Source organism: Lolium perenne, chromosome 2 (genome assembly GCF_019359855.2).
Source record: "Lolium perenne isolate Kyuss_39 chromosome 2, Kyuss_2.0, whole genome shotgun sequence".
In the NCBI taxonomy this organism is placed as follows: domain Eukaryota; kingdom Viridiplantae; phylum Streptophyta; class Magnoliopsida; order Poales; family Poaceae; genus Lolium; species Lolium perenne.
The window spans coordinates 81,289,235-81,297,085 of record NC_067245.2 but is presented as its reverse complement, the minus strand read 5'-3'; the positions used below and the strand labels follow the sequence as shown (position 1 = coordinate 81,297,085).

The 7,851-nt window shown below is 43.9% G+C and overlaps 1 long non-coding RNA gene across 1 annotated transcript; it reads left to right on the top strand.

Annotated features, from left to right (window-relative positions):
• The first annotated feature begins 307 nt into the window (after window positions 1–307).
• LOC127333087 (uncharacterized) lies at window positions 308–4,590 on the top strand. Its single transcript, XR_007870965.2, has 2 exons — window positions 308–1,109; window positions 2,188–4,590. It is a non-coding gene; the product is annotated as an uncharacterized lncRNA (long non-coding RNA).
• Window positions 4,591–7,851: the final 3,261 nt, after the last annotated feature.

Here is a 7,851-nt window from a genome sequence, read left to right as displayed (position 1 = left end):
AGCAGCAGCGAGCGCGCTCTGAGGCTGCGCCCTCAAGGATTGGCGGCGGACGCGACCGGCCGGCCCGAGTCTCACTGTTGTCATCCTCTCGTGGTTCGCCGCCGTCCACGACCTCATGGCGTGGTGATGTCTCCCCCGCAGCGCTGCGTGGCTCCATGCTCGGCGGAGACGGCAGCCTCCCGCACGGCTCCGTGCTCGCGGCGACGGCGCCCTCCTGCGCGGCTCCGTGCTTGCTGCGGCAGCGACGGCGACCTCCCGCGTGGCTCCGTGCTCGCGGCGACGACGGCCTCCCGCGCGTCTTCGTGCTCGCAGCGACGGCGACGGCGACGGCCTCCTGCGCGGCTCCTCTCTTCCCCGCTTTCCCGTCGTGGTTTTACAAAGAGATACAATTGCTTGGTCGAGAGCATTGGGAATAAGGTGGGGTTGAGGATAAGATGTACTCGGTCCACTAAGGGAGCGACGCGTTTTTTTCCGCCGCACAGGAGCTTCCGCTATGCGGCGCTTCTCTTTAGATTTTCCCAAAAAAAAATCCACATCCCTCGCTCAGTGCCCCCATCCAACCCCGACCGCGAGCGCCCTCATGGCTCCATTCCCCCGCGACCACCGCATGGCGCATCGCGCCGCCCCAAAGATGAGCCCTAGCGCGCTGCCGCAGAAGCCCAGCCCAGCCCAGAGCGCCACGCACGCTCGCTCATTCGCGCCGCCAGATGCTCCCCCAATTCTTCGCACCAATGGAGCATCTCCGTGCCGAACCCAGGATCCCCGCCGCCAAGTAGGTTCCGGGTTTGCCCGTGTGTTCCCCGGATCCTGCCGTCCTGAGTTCACCAACCGGCCGGCTCAGATCCACGCCACCTCAATCCCTGAGAAGACACCCTCATATGGAGACCTAGGAGCTGGGCTCCGTTTTCCGCCACCCCTCCAGAAGCAGCTCGACGGCGCTGAGGCTCCCGTAGAGGAGCAGCGTCAGTCCAAGGAGAATAGCGCCCGGATTCTTGATGGAATACTGCTTTTCGATGCAAGGATGGTTGGATGCAGCGAGGAGCGCAATCCCATTGGTTAATTACTTGGTTTACTAGGAGTATGGTTTCCTGGCTGGTCCCAGTTCTAAGGTAAACAATTTTGCCTTCTACTTTTAGATCTCACAGATTGTAGTAGTAGGGACGGATACATGAACATTCCAAATTTGCTACTATGGTATGCTTTTAGGTGCTACTCCAGTACTAAATGATTCTGTCTCTGGTATGCTTTTAGGTGCATCCTTGTAAACGGCATATAAGAAAAATCACGTGCAACTGTGTGAACATGATTCTCTATAATCAATAGGTTCTCAACTTTTAGACAATTATAATTTATGAAATATCTGTATTGCTTGAGAAGATTGTGGGGGTAACTGCTTGTTCGAATCTTCACGTCCATTCCTGACCTTGCCATCTTAGCAAGAGAGAGATAAAGCTTAGGATATAGTCACATATCCGTTTTTTTAGAAATAAGGTACTTGATCCTTCATAAATATGGTAGAAGACTATTTGATGCTTAGCTTTATAAAGGGTCCTTCTTAGACCAGTTGATGATGTGTTGTGCAACCATTTACCTCCTCCGTTGTCCATGGAACAGACGATATACCCTCTACGGTAAGATTTCTTATGCAATGTACTTCCCATTTTTAAAAACCCAAGGGCTTATTTCTGGATTTTTGATTAGTGTAAAAGGTGACCCTTAGTTGCTTACCGGCAGGCATTTACTAGATCCGTTGGTGGACCCAGCTTGATGAGTGCATCAGTGCTAATTCCAATTTGAATAGGTGTTTATTTAACCAATAGATCATTAGTTAATGCTACAAATTTGATTTTTCCAATAAGGGAAGGGCCGGGATTTAGATGCTCCCACCTCAAATAAACTCATGTTTGGTTATATGGAGAGAATACGGCTCAGTGTGGTGTATCTGTGTAATGTTGTATTGATATATTGATTGGTGGCAGGGAGATCCTTGATGGGTCTCTAGGGTCTCTAAGTTTAACCCGCAACTGGTGAAATGCATGTACGTCACATTATGTAAACAGTTTGGTTGCCTTGCAGCAAGTTGAAATATGTCTTTATGAAAGGCTAACATAATCAACATTTCTTTCAACTATCTCAATGTGTACTTTCGATTGCCTTGTTTTCATCTAATCCGCTGTTTCCTCATAGGGATGAGATTTATTCTATCATCATGGGGAAGATGGTTTTTATTATTACCATACAGAAGTACAAGGTTGGACTTCAGGTAGGTGATCCCTGACCCAAATGACAATTATATATACGCCCTCCCCCACTCCCCAATAGGAAAATATGTACTATGACTGATATTTTCAGTCTGTCATTTTAGACTCATCTCTCCATTTGTCACCATCTTGGTTCTACAACTCAATTTGTTCGTGTGCATGATTGCTAGCTTCTCCTCACTTTGCTTATTCCTCTGTTAAGATCGATACATTTTCATCCTGAAAATTACAATAATGGATTTGCGAGCAAGAACTCATGCCAACAGAAAAAACATAAATACTAACCTGCAGTCAATGGTGTCCGTCCGTGGATAACGAGGTGGCTTCTGGGAGATGCAGGACGCCGGCGTCCGGGGAGATGCAGGCCTTCGCTCGGTTCCTCGGTAGGTTAAGTCTAGAGTGGCGGGAGTGCATCGTTAGTGGAGGAACGGGGCGGCCTTGTGGAGATGCACGCCGTCGGTGGGATGGGGGGATGGCGGTGCGGTGTCCTGACGGCTAGGTTAGGCCCCCGGGATGAGGGCGTTTAGGAAATATGTGACCGTTATAACTCAGCAATCGTTCTTCCTTCCTTTATTGACCGTTTCACCGTGGTTTCATAAAGATTAATTTAGGAAATACGTGACTTGACTGGAAATGTTGATTTTACCTCGAATTTCTGTTGCTGCTCGATGTCTTTTGCGCAAGTTGCGCTTATTTGAATTTCATGCAAAGTTGTTGCATAGATTACTTTCTCTTCATTATGTTGTGATTTTTTTTACTCTGTGCAAGAAGGTATGCTTGTGTCAATGTCTTGGAAATATTAGCATCTTCAACGAAATTCATCATTTAATTACCCTTAAGTGGAGGTCTTTCCCTGTATTGAAATATAATAGTTACAACATGGAGCTTATACTACCAATGGTTTATACTCCAGAATTGTACACATGTATCTACCTAGGATAGATTACCCTGATTTTTTTGTTACCCTGGTGCCAGGAAGGGCTCTACTGTGTCCATGTCTTGAAAATCTTAGCATAATAAAATGAAATTCTTCATTTAATCACCCTTGAGTTAGACATATTTATCTGTACTTTGTAATACAATATTTACAGTATAAAGCTTATACTACCAATGGTTTGTAGTATAGAATTGCACACATATCTCTACCAAGGATAGCTTATACAACCAATGGTTTACTGTCATTTTTTGCAGTATATTTCACCGAAGGAAATTTATCTTCACAGGAAAATTTAATTGAGTATATTTTATTTTACACAAAGAATGATGTAAGCTGCATGTTATTTGAATCTTACAATAGAGGTTTATTGTTTAGATTTAATTATGGACTGAAAGATCTTATGATTGGGGAGCAGTATAGCAAAGAAGGGGTTTCAAGGATCAGAGTGGGTCGTGCCATTCTCCATATGGGTTCCCCTCGTGACTGCCCTCTGGGCAACGATTCAGGCAATCATCATTTCCCATGTGTTGCTTAGGCGATTAAAGTCATTTCAGCTCAGTTCTAGAGTTCCTCAATGTTTCCTCTTGCTTTGGAGTTGATATCATTTCTGTTCATTTGCTTCCAGGCAGATGCATCTGTAGAATGTTAGTGGCTAGATTTGTTCTTAACCATTTCGCCTTTCAAAGGATGAAGCCCAACTTGCCCAAGTACCTCTCCAAGGCCTAGCAAGTGGCCATGTCCTTCACATGTACAATATATCCATGTTCATACTTTGCTGAAACTCGACTTATACACTCTGTCTACAGTGCAATTTTATACCTTTGGAAATGTTTTTCTCAGAGATAGCTTTATCAAACTTGACTCAGCGAGCTGTCATGCATTGCTTTCATGTTTTTAGGAAACTGGGTTGTTATCCCTCCTGTTCAAGACGGATGCCATGAGTTTTTTCTTGATATTAATCACATGGATTTTGGTGTATCCAATAGAAAGAAGTGATTTGATGATTATTTGATGATTTATAGTGGTGAAGAAGTTAGTACTGCTGTTTTGATGCAGCTCACCATTTTTTACTATGCTCCTCAACGATGGTATGACTGGAGTTGTGGTGTCGAACTACCGATGTTAGTGGCCATCATAGTATTCATGGGCATGGAAGCGTAGCTTTGCCTGGGACCAAGCATGCAACCCAGTAGCGAAGCTGGCAGCGACAACAACAACATGGACGTCGAGGTTGCCAGTCACCAGTGTGCTGTTTGCTGCGAGCTATTTTGACACATTTAGAGAGATCGTATAAGTTCTTTGCTTCTCTGTCCAGATGTTCATTGAATATCTAAAGCTTTGTAGTAAATCTAAAGAAATATTTCCTAGCGGCTGCCAAGTCTGTCTATACAATTTACAGTTTACTTGTGCTTAAAATATGTGTTCCATTGTTTGTATTAATCACAATGTGGATTTTTTCTGAGAATTGGTGCGTCTTATAAAAGAGAATTTTTTTGTTCTTTTGGTTTGCAACTATGAAAATCATGGCACTTTAGGGGAATCATTTTCCATTAAGCAACTTGCTTAAACTATCTGTACACGGTAACCTGCAAAGTGAATAAAAACAATTTTATTTAATATGTACAAAGAAGCATTAAGCGATACAACCACTTGCACGTGCCGTTACGGAAATGTGCATGTTGCACAGAAAGGCATTGGCCCAAGAGTTGGCAATGATGTTTGAGATGGATAAGTTCATATAAGAAGTTGACAATGATGTTTGAGGTGCATAAGTTCATATGAAGAATTTCGAAGTTATTTATTTAACACGATTAATGTGAAATTATTAGAACAGTACTAACTTCTTCACCACTATAAAGCATCAAATAATCATCAAATCACTTCTTATTTTGTGAAATTATTAGAATGTTTTTTTAACACGATTAATATGAAATTATTAGAATATTTATAACCCGTTGCAGCGCACGGGCATTTAACTAGTAGTAGAAAAATGTAGAACTATTTGCTGCACTTGCTGATGCTAGTGGCCGCATCACTGTGCTGTGCGGATGTTGCGCGGAACCAGCTCCAACTCCTCTAACGTCAAGAAGCAAAGTTAGAGAAGAGGGATTCTCTAACTTTCCTTCATAAAAAACGTAGGACTAAGTAGAAATTGATTTGAATTAATCTGTATAGTACAAATCCATGGAATATAGTAATATTTATTACATGCCATGAAAATTGTGAGATAGAAAGTTTAATTTATATATTTTTGCTACAGTAATCATCTTAAAAATACAATGCATAGTACATGCTACATTACTCTGACTTTTCTTCACAAATTTACACTAGCTTACTAGTGTAGCTAGGTGACTTTGCTTCACCACATCAGAGGATCCGGTTCGAGCTGTAGGCGTGTTCTTTATTTTTGGCCGAAAAGACAATAGGTGCTAGTACTTTTGTTGAAAATAGAAACGCACGAAGAAAAGAGAGGTCAGCATGGACTGCAGCATTTGGGCGCAAACGGGGTGATAACATGATACCCAAGCACATTTCAGTGTTACGAAGACACGAAGACAAGACAGGCCCAGCTGCCACCATTGCCCTGACGCTAGCACTAGAAAACTAACGATCAGGAGAAGCGCACGGCCGGACCAGCATGGAAGCAGAGAAGCGAACAATTTGGAAAGCGGCCCGTCAGCGGAGAAGGGAACAATTCGTCAAAATCCCTCCCGCTCCACTCCAGGCTCCAGCCTCCAGGTCCAGGATAGGCGAAACACCCCGTTCCAGGCAAAAATCCTGCGCCATCAGGAAGCCACCATATGCTAAATTACGGTCACCCGTGGCCACGGGCAAATTTCGGACAGGTACTGTAGCTGTAGCTGTCCCTTGTCAGAAAATAGGTGAAGAAGAACAGCGGGAGAGGAGAAGAAGATGATACGGAGCAGCACTGCTGTTCGCCGGAGAGCAGGAAGAAAAGCAGAGAAGCGAAATTGCCCTTACGCTTGCACTAGAAATCACTCTTTTGCCCAGGAAATGCAGAGAGGCCAACAATTCGGAAAGCTCCTAATTTAGTTGGGAAAGCGGAGAATCGAACGATTCGGAAAGCTCCGGGATAGGCGAAAACACCCCGTTCCAGGCAAGATCACGCGCCATCACGAAACCATATCATTCGTCTTGTCTGTCATCCATCGTCTCGATCCAGACTCTTCGCGATCATGCACGACGCGTGCGTGTCCAGCCAATCAATCAATCATGCGACGTCGTTCGTTCGACGACGTCGATCAGGCGATCGATACGAGACGAACCATGCGCCCCGATGGCGTGACCTGCAGCTAGCCGGCAGATTGGCAAGTAGGCTGGGGTCCTAGATCCATTGCTCCAAACAAGGCAGATTAAATTGGCCTGGTCGAAACCGCAACGAAACGCAATACTTGTCCTGCGGTTGCTGGAGCAGGTCGAGGTTACTGTTCGACCAGCGGCGCGGATCGTGCGGACCACGAGATGATGCCATATGCAGGCGATAATCTCACGTACGGTGCGGGAGACCGCAGGTTCCCAGGCTAGCCAGATCGATCGGGAGGACGGGATTGGGTAACGATTCAGTTTCAGTTTCAGCTCCAGCCGTGTTGAATGGTCTTTTGTTCAGAGAATTGTAACGGCGAAGATTGGTTTTCCGTGTACATGGATTAAGGCTGTCATGGAATGTGTTCCGTGTTGGACACTTTCACTCATGAACATGGTCTACCTTAGTAAGATGGTGTTTTGGCTTGTAGATGCATATACTCCGTAAATTAAAGAGTGCCAACATTTTAAATAAAAAACGTTGCATGTATATCTGAGCATTCTATGTTCATACACACGTTTTCGTGTAAAAAATCATTTATGTGGCATGTAGGAAAAAAAATGTCGTGTAAATATTAATGCTAGAGCATCCAAATTTGTTTATTTACATGGACAAATAAAATGTTTATTTTTTCTGAAAACTTATGTCCGAACAAAAAATGTCTAGATATGCATATTTTAACATTTTAAAATATGTTTTCACACAATAAATTCATATGCACGTGTAAGCTGAATTGGATTTTCCGTACAGTTAGGGTGATCCCTTATCTCCTTACTTATTCATCTTACGTGTGGAGAGGCTTTGAGTTTTATGCTTTGAGCTTTATTAGAGCATCTCCGACATATGATGATAAGGGCAACAGATGTCTTCTCCTTACACTTTGACCCAAGTTTTTTAGGGTGTGCCCCAAATTATATCTTTCGTGTTGTAAATATACATCACCGCAAAATAAATTGGGGCACCCACCTGATCTCCTCGATGCAGGCAACCAGATTAGCAGTTTTCAATGCACCTTTTTTCTCTCTCTCTCTCTCGCTCGATCTCATTCATTCTTGATTACCCAAATTGGTAGCAAATCTAGAGCAGCTTCTCCGTCTGTTTTTAACGTCATTCATTTCTTTATGCCTTCATTTTTACTCAAACAGGTAGGAAATCTAGGGCACAAATCCAGAGAAAAGATAAGATAAGCTGCATACAGCAGCCAACATAGCATAGATATATTCACGACATATCCAATAGTACTACCGATAGATCCTACATAAGCTACATTTTACATGAATTTAATTGTGGTGACCCAGCGTACCACTGCATGGTGTAGTACACAAGTC